Source organism: Canis lupus, chromosome 36 (assembly GCF_003254725.2).
Source record: "Canis lupus dingo isolate Sandy chromosome 36, ASM325472v2, whole genome shotgun sequence".
Taxonomy (NCBI): Eukaryota; Metazoa; Chordata; class Mammalia; order Carnivora; family Canidae; genus Canis; species Canis lupus.
In genome coordinates this window covers 8,553,357-8,568,980 of record NC_064278.1, presented here as the reverse complement: position 1 = coordinate 8,568,980, position 15,624 = coordinate 8,553,357, and the positions used below count along the sequence as shown (strand labels likewise).

At 35.4% G+C, this 15,624-nt stretch overlaps 2 pseudogenes; one reads left to right on the top strand and one right to left on the bottom strand.

Moving 5' to 3' along the window:
* Positions 1-717: 717 nt before the first annotated feature.
* Positions 718-1,406, bottom strand: LOC112674641 (4-hydroxybenzoate polyprenyltransferase, mitochondrial-like; annotated as a pseudogene).
* A 1,240-nt stretch (positions 1,407-2,646) lies between these two features.
* LOC112674615 (ATP synthase F(0) complex subunit C2, mitochondrial-like) lies at positions 2,647-13,859 on the top strand (annotated as a pseudogene).
* Positions 13,860-15,624: the final 1,765 nt, after the last annotated feature.

The window sequence follows — 15,624 nt, the reverse complement described above, 5'->3', positions numbered from 1 at the left end:
GCTCCTTCCACTGGGTGTTATACTATATATGTTGGCAAATCGAACTCCAATAAAAAAATAAACACAATAAGCCCTAATTTTCTGTAACAGCTTTTATTTTTCCATAAACAACAGTCCATTTTTTGACAAATACCATCATTTAGGTATGTCTTCTAAAACACATGAAATTTTTTTCTAAAGTGCTAAAATGTATATCATCTCCATTATTTCAGAGGAGAATTACAATGAGCAGAAAAATACATAAACTTAGATTCTCAAGGTTATCTCAAATTCTGGAGTCCCTGGTTCCTGTGATAGGGTAAGAGTAACAAATGATTTGGACTAAAATCAAGCAAAATGCTATAAATCTTCATCTTCTGATTCTTAATTTTTTAAGAATAAAAATTTCTCAATTTTTCAATATATTGAAACAATTTTCAATCAAGTCTAGATATGTGGCAACAAGACCTGGGAATGTTTTCTAAAAATTTGTTTTAAAAATTCCTAGATAGGGCAGCCCCGGTGGCTCAGCGGCTTAGCGCTGCCTTCAGCCCAGGGCATGATCCTGGAAACCCGGGGTCAAGTCCCACATCGGGCTCCCTGCATGGAACCTGCTTCTCCCTCTGCCTGTGTCTCTGTCTCTCTCTCTGTGTGTGTCTCTCATGAATAAATAAATAAAATTTATTAATAAAAAAATAAATAAAAAATAAAAATTCCTAGATAAACATTTTTCCCATATCATATTTTACTATTTATATATTTTTTTGTTTTGTCTGTCTTTTCCTTCCACAAATTCCCAAGGACAATCCCTAAAAAAACTGTTAGTCCTATTATTTGGTTGGAGGAAACTTAATCTCCACCATCCTCCGGTCTATGGATGTCTAGGGTGTAAATCTGATGAGGTTGTTGGTTTCCTGTGGCCAGAGCAGTGTAGTAGCAAGTGGTCTGATCCTTACTAGAACCCTATTAGGTACAGTGCCTCCAGGATCATGACATTGAAGTCACTGAGTCACTCTTTGGTGTTTTTACTGAGCCACAGTGCCCGCGACTTCAGACCAGTCAGAACATCATCTCTTTTGTCCTGATGAACATGGATAGTATCATATATTACCGTTTTCGAAATTTCGAAAATAAAGAACCAGGTAACCACCTGGATTACAGGAGCCTTTGTTAGCACACCATCCGAATAATAATCCCCACGGCTAAAAGTCAACCCCAAGGGTAATTAAAGCCAGTATGTAATTCCTTTTAATAGTGAGTAGGTGATTACACGAAGTAGGGATGCTGGTCCCATAGCTATACTTTTTATTGTAGTCACTGCCCTGCATGGCATGAATTGTACAGCTTTGCTCCAATGCCAAAGAGCTCATCCTGGCTCATAGGCCAATTCTGTGCTCCAGGTACCTGGCAGACACAGCAACCAGATTCCAATGGGTTTGTCTAACTACATGAGGAGAAGGTAAGGTTGTAGAGGGTAGGATGCCAAATCCATGACCCCCAGAGCCACAGGCTGAGCAGCTGCTGGGCCTGAGAGCCACCAGTCCCCCTGTGGCAATGGGTACCACTGGGAGCAGGGAGCAGCCCCAGGAGTCCTAGAGCCCACAGCTCCATGTGAGTCTGCACTGGGGAGCCTAGGAAGCATGGTCCCCTTGTCATGTGGCCTTTGTTCTTTTTTTCTCATTTCCTGCCTTCTTTGGGTTGTTGAGTACTTTTTATGATCTCACTGTATTACCATTATTCTCTTTTTAGATATATAATAAGAACCAAAGAAGCAAAACCAATAGGAGTCATATATGTATATATATGATTTTTTTTTGTCTTAAGGCCTTCAACTCATTCAGAACATATTCATCATTATGAGATTCCCTCATGTTGTCATTTTATAGCCATACACACTTCTCTCCTGCCCCTACCCTCTTCTTCTTTTCTTTTTTTTTTTTTAGGATTTTATTTACTTATTCATGAGAGACACAGAGGCAGAGACATAAGCAGAGGGAGAAGCAAGCTCCCTCTGGGGAGCCCGATGCTGGACTTGACCCCAAGATCTCGGGATCATTGCCTGAGCTAAAGGCAGACACTCAACCACTGAGCCACCCAGGCCCCCCAAACCCCTACCCTCTTCTTTTTTTTTTTTTTTTTTTTTTTTTTTTTTTTTTTTTTTTTTCCCCTACCCTCTTCTTAACCACTATCAACCATAGCTCTGTTCTCCAATCCTATAACTTCGTCTTTGTAAGAATGTTAGTAAATGGAATCATACTGTATGTACCTTTTGAGATAGTTTTTTCCCCCCACTCACCATCCAAGTTTCCTAATGTCAGATAATTCTAACATTTCTGTCATTTTGATCTGGGCATCCAATGATTTTTTTCTGAATTCTGATCTTCTTGGTTCTTGATATGAGGGGTGATTTTTAGTGGAAATTTGGACTTTTTCATATTATGTTCTGAGACTTGGGATTTTATTTAAAATTCTGGTTTAGTGGACTTTTTCTGACACTGCTTCAACAGAAAAGGGGAAGGAGGTGTTGCCTCAGTACTTCCAAAAGGAAGTAGATGTTCAGGTTCCCCACTTGTATTTTGTTGGCAATCAGGAAAGTGAGAGCTTTTTACTTGGCTGAACAATCAACTCTGAGCTCCCCATGTGGAGTCCATTGATGTTGCGGTGAGAATGGCTCTGTTAGCACTGGGTAAGAGTCCTGACTCTCCTCTAGGCCTGCCATGGCACTAGTGAGGAGCAGTGCTTTGTTGGGTGTGCACTGCTGGGTGGGTGTGGGATCTAGGCTGTATGTTCTTCATTAATTCTATGACCAGGGGACTCATTACCAGCTGGTGAAGATGAAAATCCCATCTCCTACTTGACCTTGTCTGACATCACCTCAAGGGTAATGACTGCCTTATAAGAGTGGAAGTCTAGCTTTCCCACTCAGCCTTTGCTGGTGTGGATGGGGTATGGCCAGAGTTTTTTCCTTGGTTTTTATTGGAGTAGATTGGTCATTTACTAAAAGTTGTCTGTCTTACTAGATTCCCTATTACTGGTCTCTTGGCTAAAGAGAAGACCTTTTTATGTTTGTTTTTGTTTGTTTTTGTCTGCACTTTCAGACATTTCTAAGCTATCTTCTTCAGCTCCAAGTCTGGAATACAAAAAAAAAAAAAAAAAAAAGACATCCCAGAGAATTCATCACCATGTTGTCCCTTGGGTCCTGAGGTCCCTGCTGGTCTATCTTCTTGCTACCTTTCAGAGTCTTCTTAAAATTTTACATACGTACATAAATACACACATGTACACACAACACACACATATACACACACACCTGCCTGCCTGCCTATCTATCTATCAATCATCGTCTTAGTTTCCTCGGGCTGTCATAACTAAGTACCACACACTGGGTGGCTTAAACAACAGAGATTTATTTTCTCACAGTTGCAGAGCTTAGAAATTTATAATCAAGGTTTCAGCAGGTTTGGTTTCTTCTGAGGTCTTTCTCCTTGAGGTGTTGATAGCTATCTTATCATTGTGTCTCTGTACATACATAAGACTGATGTTTGTGTGTCCAAATTTTCCCTTATGATGGTACCAGGCAGATTAGATTAAGGGCTGCCCAAACCTATATATTTAGTTGTACTTAAAGAAATAGGGAAAGTACATGTACTCCATCATCCCAGAAGTAGAAGTCTTTATTATTGGCTTTAATATCATCACTTTAAATATTTCATTACATTCTGGCTTCCATTAAATCTAGTGAAATGTCAGCCATGATTTTTAGAGCTGTATATCTCTTTTTATAATATATATTGCTTTTTCTTTTGGTTTTCAGTAGTTTGACTGTACATGTGTAGATATGGCCTAGTTTGTGTTATCTATTTTGCACTTACTTGACCTCTTTGTAGTTTATTTTCTTTACCAAATTTTGAAAATTTTCAGCTCTAATATCCTGAAATACTTTTTTCTTTCTCATTTCTCTCAAGTCCTTTTGGAACTCCCATTACACATAATAGATCACTTGATTTTGTGTCACAGATTATTGAGGCTCTTCTGTTTTCTTGTCATTTTTACCTCTAGCTTTTCACATTAGATCATTTCTATTGAACATTTTCTGCATACATTGATCCTTTCTTTGGCCACCTCCAGTCACCTGTTGATCCCTTTGAGTGAATCTTTTATTTCAGGTACTGTGCTTCTAAATTCTAAATTCCTATTAAGTTATTTTTATATTTCCCATATCTCTGCTGAGATCCTACATATATTCACTCATTTTGACAATAGTGTCCTTTTGATCCTTGAATATGCTTTTATTAGATGCCATAAAGTTCTTTTCTGAAAATCCCACTTCTGGGTTATCTTGGAATCTCTCTTATTAACTGCTCTTTCTCTTGAAAAAGGGCCATATTTTTTTCATGTAACTAGTAATTTTTGTCGTATATTAGATATTGTAGATGATACTTAGTAGAAATTCCGAATTCTATTATCTTCCTCTGAAGAGTGTTGATTTTTCTTTTTTAGACTGTTAGGTGTTAAACTACAGAAGCTTGGTTTTATGCTTGATTAGAAAAGATGTTTTGCTTTTATCTCTGTTCAAGATAAATATTTCTATAGTCCTGCTACATGACTGATAGTTTTAAGACATGACCTTGAGGTATTTCACTGAGAAGAACCCAAACTCAAAATTGTATCTTCCTTCTGTAGGAGGAAATTGAGATAGTTGCCAGCTTTAATCAGTCTTCCACTTGATGTTTTTCACTATTATCATTAGAGTCTTCTCCATGCATGCACAGTTTAGGGAAAGGCCATAATAAAGTTATCTTTATGTATAACTATAAATCTAGTTATACATAGATTTGTGCATACCCCTTCAGTGTCCTCTTTTTCCCTCGGGATTTTTACACTCAGTAGCAGCAACTGTGGAAGCCAAAAACTCTATCCTTCGAGACTTCAAGCCACTGAGACAGCAGTTTTCTGTTTGGGTTCTAGTCCCCTCATGCTAGGTGGACTGAAATATACTCTAGTAAAAAGGGGAAATCACTTTAAGATATAATTCCTTTTAATTTTATATGTCTCTCCATTTGATCTCCCATGCCTTCAAATAGTTACTTTAAAAAATATTTTGTTTAGAGTTTTTGTTTTCTGGGAGAGGGTTAAGTTATACCAATAAAAGTTATACTACCAAACCAAAACCAAAACCTTTTTATATTTGTAAGCAAAGGAAAGTGACCAATTAAAGAGACCATCTTATCAGAAGATGGAATGAAATGTAAATGATAGTAATTTACTAGTTTCTTAGGATGATACATGAAAATGCCTTCTAGTGGGATTTTGAGTTTTAACAATCTGATTTTGTTCTTTTTTGAATAAGTGTTAGGAATATCAAGTAGGTCAATATGAAATAAGCAGTTAAAGACAGAAAAAAATCAAAGAAATATAAAATTTAGCTTTAGGATCCCATTCTAAAATCTGATTTTTAGACTGAATGTCACACTGTTTGCTAATTCTAAGTCTCCCTGGAACAATTTCAGTTATCATATCCAAGACTTCAAAGAGGAAATAGTAATGAACTTTTAAACTTTTTATTAGATTCTTGAAAAGTAAGATTTTTCTCCCTATGACTAACAGAATTATTTTATCAATAATAAAAATCCAGGCAGTGATCTTTGTGTGCTGCTTCATTTGTTAAGTATGTAAAAAGAATGTTTTTAAGGGGTATTTGCAAGGTGTTAAAAAATGACATCATTTTTTTTCTTTTCCAAAATCCTCCTTAAATAAAAAAAAAAAAAAAAAGAAAAGAAAAAGAAAAAACCTTTCAGAGAGCTTTAAGTGTCAGAGAGTGGGTAAACCAGTTAGTTCAGCTTGTTTGGGGAGGCTCTGTCATAAAGCCAAATTTGTACCTTTGCAGTTTCAGGACAATTTTCTTTTACTTTTATACTTAATTTCAGGAGTCAAAATTAATTCCTCTTATAGCTATCCCTACAAAATTTGTTCTAGAAAACAAAAGTAAACTGAAATACAATTATCTTCAAAGAATGAAGTAATAGTCATCTCAGCCTCAATATTGGATTTCCCAATTATGCCCACAGTGTGGCTTAACTTTTTTATTATTTAAATTTGTCCCTTTGTTCTTAAGCCCTCCTTTTCTTATTGTGCTTAAGAATCAGTGGAAAGGCTGCCTCTTGGAAGGTTAAGAAGTAATTTTCTGGGAAAATACTTTCACACAATTAAGCACTTCTTTTAAAGATAAACATTAAGCATTATGTGCACAATTATGGTCTTTTAAGCTAAGCTGCTATATACTGTTGAGTAAATCATACATTAGTTTTTCAACCTAACATTGTTTACCAAATAGACCTAAAATATTATGGAATTCAAGTTTGAAATACATGTTATTGTAAAAAACAAAAGTGTTATTAAATTGGTTATACATGAAATTTTCTTTGCATATTTTACTTTTCTGTTGCATGCATATTTTTATTTCTAACATTTTTTTCTTTCTTTCTTTCTTTCTTTCTTTCTTTCTTTCTTTCTTTCTTTCTTTCTTTCTTTTGATTTTTATTTGAAATACACTTTAAGTGACTGTAACTCAAAATGGTAGTGGTTAGGAACTCTTCAAATAGTCAATTTGAGCAGCTATTTGGATATCATTATATAGGTCCATTATGGCAATTCCTTCTAAAGATGGGAATTAGCGTTTATTAATATTTATTTTACATACAATGTGTAAATATATGTATGTATTTCTCTTATCTCTTAACCATATTATGCCTTACACTTTCTGTTTCTCCCTGGCTCCTGCCCCCTCAATCTGTCATCTCAATTGCACAAATATTTATTTTGCTAGTGATCTCATTTTGTCACACTGTGAACAGGTGTTCATCACTTGTGTTTTCCTGCAAGATACTTTTCAAATCCAGTATACTGTCAAATACTTTTCCCTGTTTGTCAATGAGGTAGAGTTTTATTGGACATCCTGGTATTATTTTGCATTGACAGGTTCAAGAAACAGAGTGAAGACATGCATTGATGAAGACATATTGTGCACTTATCCGACTATAGGCTTTTGGGAGAATTGTTAAATCAGGTCCCCATCTTTTAAAATATTTATTGTGCTTGTTACTGCTTCTGCTAAACAATTTTCAATAATTTGTGTCTTGTTGAACTCTTATTGAAGTATGCTAGATACAGAGGATTATAGTTATGTTTTGGCTCTTCTGCTACATTGTTAGTGACTGTTCTGTTCTATAATTTGGAATGGTTTAACACTTATTTTATCTAAGACACCTAAAACAATTGTGCTATTTATATAATAACAATTCTATTAATAAAATTAAGCAACAGCAAAATTTGATTATGTTTTGATTATATCACCTATTTCTGTCACCTGTCTGTCCCATAATATTTGCTCAATTTTGAGTTGCATTTAATATGATTGATTTTATGAATATATTATTATATTATTAGTAATATTGAATATATTTATGAAAGTTTTCATACAAATGCCATAACATTATGGCATTTTATTATCTGCAGTGTCTTCAGAGTTAGGTAGGTGAAGTTTGTTCAAGTCATAGTTATTGAACACCCACAGGTGCATACCATTTATTATAATCGACTTGCCATAATCCTGCCTGCCAGAGGTAGAGACACATTCATCATTTTGTTCAAATCTTTTAAACTTACTGAAACATTGGAATGCCTGGGTGGCTCAGTGGTTGAGCGCCTGCCTTTGGCCCAGGGCGTGATCTTGGAATCCCGGGATCGAGTCCCACGTTGGGCTCCCTGCATGGAGCCTGCCTCTCTCTCTGCCAATGTCTCTGCCTCCCTCTCTCTGTGTCTCTCATGAATAAATAAATAACATCTTTTAAAAATAAATAAATAATAAACTTACTGAAACATATAAGAGACTATATGTTAGAAATAATGTCAACAGTGATTCAATGAAAAAAAATTACACTAGAGGTGTCAGGTAGCTCAGTCTGTTGGGTGGCAGACTCTTGATTTCAGCTCAGGTCATGATCTCTGGGTGATGGGGTCAGCAGCCTTGGTCTCCCGTGCTCAGTGCTCAGCGTGGAGTCTGCTTGTCCCTTTCCCTCCCGCAACCTCTCCAGATAAATAAATAAAATATTTTAAATAACAATAAAATTACACTGCTAGGTGTGTTTGACCTGGTATACACTCTAGATTACAATTAGATTTTATCTCTTGATTAAAGGCCAGATCTACTCCCTTTTCATTGTTTCTCTACTGTTCTCTGTTGCATAGGATGTCAAGGACTGTTTTGTCTCAAGGGGACAGCATAATCCATTAATGGCCAAGGGACTAGGAGTGGCAAACCTTTTACTGTACATTTTTTTAGCTAGTGTAGACCAACGGACCATTGATATACACAATTTATTTCATTTTCTAATAGTATGAGCTTATGGGCCCATGAGTGTGGTTATGCTTCAAAAAAATTATTCCCAGACCATGCAACCACTTTACTAAGAGACACTACAAGAACCATCTGTGGGAAGATAAGAGGATATTAAATAGTCTTAAATGAAGTAAAATGTTTTAGTATGTAAGGTCAAAGATGTATTGTAAGAAAGGGTCTTCCACAGTGGGAAATTATTTTAAAAAAAGAATTAAAAATGTTCATTTGACAGATATGAAAAATAATTATTCCTTAGTATATCTAAACAATTATTAAGGAAAAAATGATACAACATATATAAATTCAAAGTTTAAAAATAAGAAAGAGAGAGATTAGAGTTTCTGTTGAACACCAAGTTGGAAATTATCATCATCCTTACCAGATGATCAATCATTCAGCGTGTTTGGACTCTGACAATGATGAGAAACTCCTCTCGGGAGCAAGCCTATATCCTTGTTAGACAAATTATCATTTTAAAAATATTTCACCAACATTTAATTGTAAGAAATGTCCACATATCAGTAGATTTATGAGAATTAAAGGCAAAGGAGAAGCTAAAAATATCATGCCTTATCATAATATATATTATTATGAATATGAATAATAATTTCATAATATATTATTATGAATATATAAATGAATAATATATATTATTCTTTTGAACTGATTATTTGTTTTTTTGCCTGTTTGCTTACTTGTTTTTAAACAATCTGAATTCTCTGTCCTGAGGTACCAGACCTTAACATTTCCTGGTTCTTCAGTAACTTGCTTATCTCATGGGCAGATCTGATTGTCTCACTGCATAGCTACACTGGCCTCCTTGCTATTCTTTGAATACTGCTGACACATTTTCTCTTTATTATGCACCATTGTCTAGTGTATTTAATATTTACTTAATTTGTCTTGATCATCTGGTTCTTTTAGTAGAATGCATTCTCTATGAGGGAAGATACTTTTGCCTCTTCTATTAACCACTCTACACAAAGGACCTAGAATATTGCCTAATATATAATAGATACAAATACTTGTGGACTGAATGAATTGATCAAATATATCTGCATTTTAAAACTATAATATTTAATTTTGGCATGTATTTCTCTTATTTTGTAGTTCCTGGTGGTTCCTTTTCCTAAATAGTTTTATTTGCTTATTCCACAATTGTTTCAAAGTTATCCATATGCTTTTTAGTTATATGAATGTTTTTCTCAAAGTTTTTCTGTGAAATTCATAAGCCAACGTTATGCTGTGAAATATGGAGATTAAAATCAAAGCTTTGCTTCGATACCTCCAAAATGTGTGACTTAGGCAACTTATTTAACTTCTTTCTGACAGTTTCCTTATCTACAAAGCGAGAACCCTCATATTTCTCTGAGAATTAAATGAATGTATATATTTACAGTCCTTAGCACATCTTAAGTACTAAACAGTTGAAAATAATTGTCTTAGTCCATTGAACTGCTTATACCAAAGATTACAGACTAAGTGCCTTAAACAATACACATTTATTTCTTACAGTTCTGGTAACTGGAAATCCAAGATCCAGAGACTGGTAGACTTGGTGTCTGGTGAGGGCCGTCTTAGTGATTTATACACTGATTTATACACTGCCTTCTTCTTCTTGTGTCCTTTCTCATAGTGGAAAGAGTGTGTCTCTTCCTCTAAGAACACTAATTTCATTCATGAGGGCTCTAGCCTCATGAACTAATTACCTTCCAAAAGCTTTACCTCCTAATTCCAGAATGGTAGGGGTTCAATATTTGAATTTTAGAGGACACAGTCAGTCCATTGCAGCATTATGATTATTACTCTCACTGTCATTATATCATAAATATTAATTATAAATGGTAATAGTTTTCCTTATGGAAGAAAAAAGCATCACCTTTTCACTACTGTTTTCCCATTCTTTGTTTCTTTGATTCAAAAATATAACACTGTTGTCCTTCTTCTCTCTTGATTTAATAAATATTTGGTTTTACAAATAGTTAATTTTGCATAGAGCTCCCCCATAGGCTAAAAATAATAAATTAATATAGACATGATCCTTAGGGTATGGAGTTTAGTAAGAAAAGATACAGTAAAGAAGTCAACATATAAAAATAAATAGATATATCAATAAAACTTAAGAAAAATATTCTAATTATAATAAACCTGTGCTGTGATAGAAAACACTAGGAAGGACCCTTGGTTTCTGGTTGTCAGACAAAGGCCTTGAAGGTGATATGAATGAAATTGAGAACCAAACAATGAAAAGGCTGGGAATATTGTCAGTAGGGAAGCAGGTAGACCAGAAGGTTCAGGCAGAAGCAACTGCATGTGCTCATAAAATTATTTATGTTTAATCTTCAAAAATCCCACCAGAATACAGACTATTCTCTTTTAACATTAATAATAATAATAATAATAATAATAATAATGTTATTTCAGGGAGTTTCCACTTTCAATTTTTAGACTAAATTTTCTTTAGATACAAGTGTTTTTTATTCTGTCATTTCTGTTGATACTGTTTAAAATCCATTTTGAAAAAAAAATACAAAATAAAATCCATTTTGGTAAGAGGGATTCTGTGGAATCTGACCTATGTTCCCCAATACTTTATTTTTAAAATTTTTCCTTCTTTCACTTTAAGTTTTGGGGGAATTTCTTGAGTTTGATGTCTTTAGTCATTTACAGCATTCACTGTCTTCATTATTTTTTAAATGTGGTATTTATACTTTAAATTCTCTTTAAGTTCCTCATAAAGTCAGATAGTCCTGTTTTTATACTTTTATACTTGTTTATAATTCAAATAGGCAAAAATCATTTTTAATCATATTGAGGATACAAATAATTTGTGTCTAATGTATTTTCTTTTTCTGCTTATTTAAATAACTTTTAATAAGAGTAAACTTCTGTATCTTTCAAAAAGTCACCCTCTTTTGAACCAAAGAATCTTTTAACGAGCTTGGTAGGTTTTTATTTTGTTCTGTTTTCTGTCAGTAAGAGCTTTCTGATTGCTCAGAATTGGCTGGTCATCTGATAGAATTGGACAAAGGTCAGTGAGGGTGTGTAAAGATATTTGTTTCAATTTCTGTGTACAATTATACAAGGAAAAGTGAGATCAAGTGGTAATTTGAGTATAGATAATTTCTTAAAAATACTTTAATAATGATATTGAGTGGGAAAAGAAAAAATGCCATACAGGATCTGTTTAGTTTCATAGATTCTATAGTTTTTGTGTTAAACAGGTAATAAATCTGATTATTTTGAATTAGTCAGTGAATTCTAGCTCTAAAAGTCCTAACTTTTACTATTTTATTAAATTTTTCTTTTCTTTCTCTGAACAGATCTTAGGGAAAAATAGCCAACTAAAGAAATTCTGAAATATTCAGAATAGGCAAATTATGGAGACAGAAAGTAACTCAGTAGTTTCCATGGGATGGGGAAGGGGGGAATGGGGATTACTAATAGGTATGGAGTTTCCTTTTGAAGTGATGAAAATGTTTTGGGATTTGATAGGGGTGATGGCTTCACAGCATTTCAGGTGTAGCAAAAGTCACAAAACTGTACACTTTAAAATGGTTACTTTTTATATCATGTGTATGTTATCACAATTTTTTAAAAAAAGGATCTGCCTACAAAAAAAAGGCAATTCCTTTAAGTAACAATACGATTATGCTGTACAATAGGAAATTTCTTTTTCTGATGGACAAGAACAAAAGCAAGACAAACTTAAGAGGCAAACCCTGGCCCACGGTGAGGCAATTATGGCCAGCACATTGTCCTCAACTGGGTAAGGCATCTTGTGGTATCAAGCTACCCACCTCCACGATACATGGTACAAAATTATGGAACAGAAATACAGTTTCTATAAGAAAGGCATCTGCTTGAAAAAAGATCAGACTAGAAAAAATGGTGGTCTTTTTTCCACAGCATATATTTCCTGCTAAATAGAAATAAAGACTCCCTGCCTACCAACGGAAGAGATTTCTGTGCTGGCCAATCTAGAAGATAGTCCTGCCCTCAAGGAAGAGGCTTTTTCTCCATTGTCCTGCATAACTACAATGAGAGGGACCTTTTCTATGTCCATACAGCTTTAGTGATCCACCTCCTGTTGGTGTGAAGTTGGTGGCTTTAGGATTGAACATTCATAGGTCATTAAGTTCCTTTGTATCAATGGAGTCCCCTCAAAAACTTAAGTCTTCTGTAGTACTAATTGTTGGGTTAAAAGCTGCAGCCAAGATCTTGACTTCACTGAACTCCATGTTTTTCCCACACCTAACTTCCAACTTAATGGACACTGCCTTGAGTCCAGGAAATAATAACCACTAATCAGATTTTCTTCCTAACCAAGTTTGTTTATTGTGTCTGGTGGAGAATACTTAATGAAAGATCTCTAGAGTAGGCGAGGCTTTCACTCTAAACAGTTATACTTTCTGCAAAATTGTTTACTTTCTGATTATCTGAAGATACTAGCTTCAGCTTAAGGATAGAGAAATTGGTCTTATAAATCCTGAAAAGTACAATATAAAAGGATTCAGTCTACTTGGAAAGCCTGTTATAGACCTTTCTAGCATCTTTATTCTCAAGGCTATATTTTTTCCTTTCTTCTTTAAGCTTGACATTCTTTTTTTTTTTTTTTTAATATTGATTTATTCATGAGAGACATAAAGAGATGCAGAGACGAAGGCAGAGGGAGGAGCAGGCTCCATGCAGGGAGCCCGATGAGGGACTCGATCCCAGGACTGCGGGATCATGTCTTGAGCCAAAGGCAGACGCTCAACCGCTGAGCCACCCAGGCGTCCCAAGCTTGACATTCCTTAGGCTAATTTTCTCTCTGTTATACATATAGTCCTTGGTCAAAAGCCACAGGATGAAACCAAAACACAAATGTTTTAAATTGTTCGTAATATTAATTTTTCTAATTGTGTATCTTTCTAGTAGGACACTTTTTATGCTAGAAATAACCAAAAGTGATGGTGGGGTTTGGATATAGATGGTAACTATTGAATGAAACAGCAAAGTCTGTTAGATTCAGGGCTTAATCAGCAGCTTGGCAGCCCCACATCCCCTGACCTCACTTATTCCTAGCCGCAGCTTCCAAACCAGTGCCATTTCAAGAGACATTGACACGGCAGCCAAGTTCATTGGGCCTGGGGCTGCCACTGTAGAGGTGGCTGGCTCTGGGGCTGGAATTGGGACTGTGTTTGGGAGCCTCATCATTGGTTATGCCAGGAATCCCTCTCTGAAGCAACAGCTCTTCTCCTATGCCATTCTGGGCTTTGCCCTCTTGGAGGCCATGGGGCTCTTTTTGCCTGATGGTGGCCTTTCTCATCCTCTTCACCATGTGAAGGAGTCGTCTCCACCTCCCATAGGTCTTTCTCCCATGTCCTGTCTTCCCTGTATGCCCTGTATGTTCCTTTTCCTATACCTCCCCAGGCAGCCTGGGAAAAGTGGTTGGCTCAGGGTTTGACAGAGGAAAGACAAATAAATACTGTATTAATAAGATCTTTAAAAAAAAGATTCAGGGCTTAATAAATGTGTATTGAATTATTTTCCATAGGTTCATAGTTTTCTGGATGGCTCTTAATATTAAAAATATTTTCTTATTTTAGAAATCTTTCTTTACCTGTTCTTTTTTGTCCCTCTGATTCTAAATATATCTGCATTATTATGATCAGGCTGCCATGTAAAATACAACAGAATGGCTTTTAAAAAACCAGAAATTTACCTTTTCACAGTTTTGGCTGCTAGATGTCCAAGATCAGAACACCAGTAGGGTTCATTTCTGGTGAGATCTGTCCTCTGACTTTCAGATGTGTTCTCACTATGTCGTCATGCATAAGTGGGGAGGGGACGCTCTCTGATGTCTCTTCCTTTATCTTTTCTAAGGACACAAACCTTGTTTGATTAGAGCCACTCTTATAACCTCATTTAATCTAAATCACCTCCTTAAAGACCATATCTCCAAAAACAGTCACATTGGGGATTATGGTCTCAACATATAAATTTTGGAGGAATACAATTACATCCATTAAAAATACCATTTTTAAACAAAATCCTAGTAATAACTACATTTCTCTTAGAATGTCTGTTCTCACTACAAAAGGTGTATTACCACTTACATGTCAGAGACATTGCTCACTACTGTTAATCAGATAGGAAATCTTTCATGTCTAAGCAGGGAAATTTATTTGCTTAAGAAAAACTAATATAGAATGTATTTAGCATGAGGGCTAGAAAAGTATAATCTTGTGAGTATGTGCTTGTAAATGTATGTTGAGTTTTTAGTAGTATATGCCAAATTGATATACTGAATAAAAGAGGTCTTATAAGATTTAGGGAGACAAAAAGAGAGAGTAGGAAGAAACAGTGAGAACTCCGCATTCTTGTAACCATGGAAATGAAGCATCCTGGGGAAGGAATATTGCCAAGTCTGACCCTAGAGGGGTAAAGATTTCAATTAAAAATGAACTAGGTTGTCCTCATTCCTGGTTTATAGAGTTACTAGACCCCTTTGCAAGATAAGGGATTTGTTATGAGTGCCTAATGTATTCTGAACACTGAGGAAACAGCAGTGAATTAGGCGATTAAGTAGAATAGATGCAGGTGATGTCTCATCACCGCATCTCATGTCACCTCAGCCTTTGGCTGTAGAGGACAATTCCTTTGCAATTGGACAGCTTTTCCACTCAGGTATTTTTGCTTTCCAATCTAAATGTTGGGTTTTCTCCAGAACTCGGGAAATTGTTCTTTCCACACAATGCTCAGCTCAGCAGAACTGGGAATGAAGCATTATCAGGACAAATCGCTTCAATGGGAAAATTTTGAGGTACAATCAATTCTGCTATCATACTTGTTCTGAAAATGTGAATATGTTGCAACACAATTGATATATTAAGGAATGATTTGAGCAAAACCTAAGGTTTTCTTATGTGTGATTTCTTCCATGCGAAACAAATTAGGGAGTGGAAAACTCTGTCCCATTGCCTATTTTTGTAAATAAGGTTTTACTGGAGCGCTACAGACAAGTTTGTTTTTTCTTAAACCTCCTTTCTTTGACTGTGGTGGGATCCCTGTGGTCCTGAAAACTAAAAATATTTGCTATCCGATTATTTAAGGAAGAGTGTGATAATTCCTGATCTTGGTGGATGGAGAAAACAGCATAAGGCTGACCAAAACTACATAAAAATACAAAAAATAAAAATAAAAAGGCACATATGCACACACCTGAAACATCTCCCTGTGACCTCAGGGTACAATATATATTG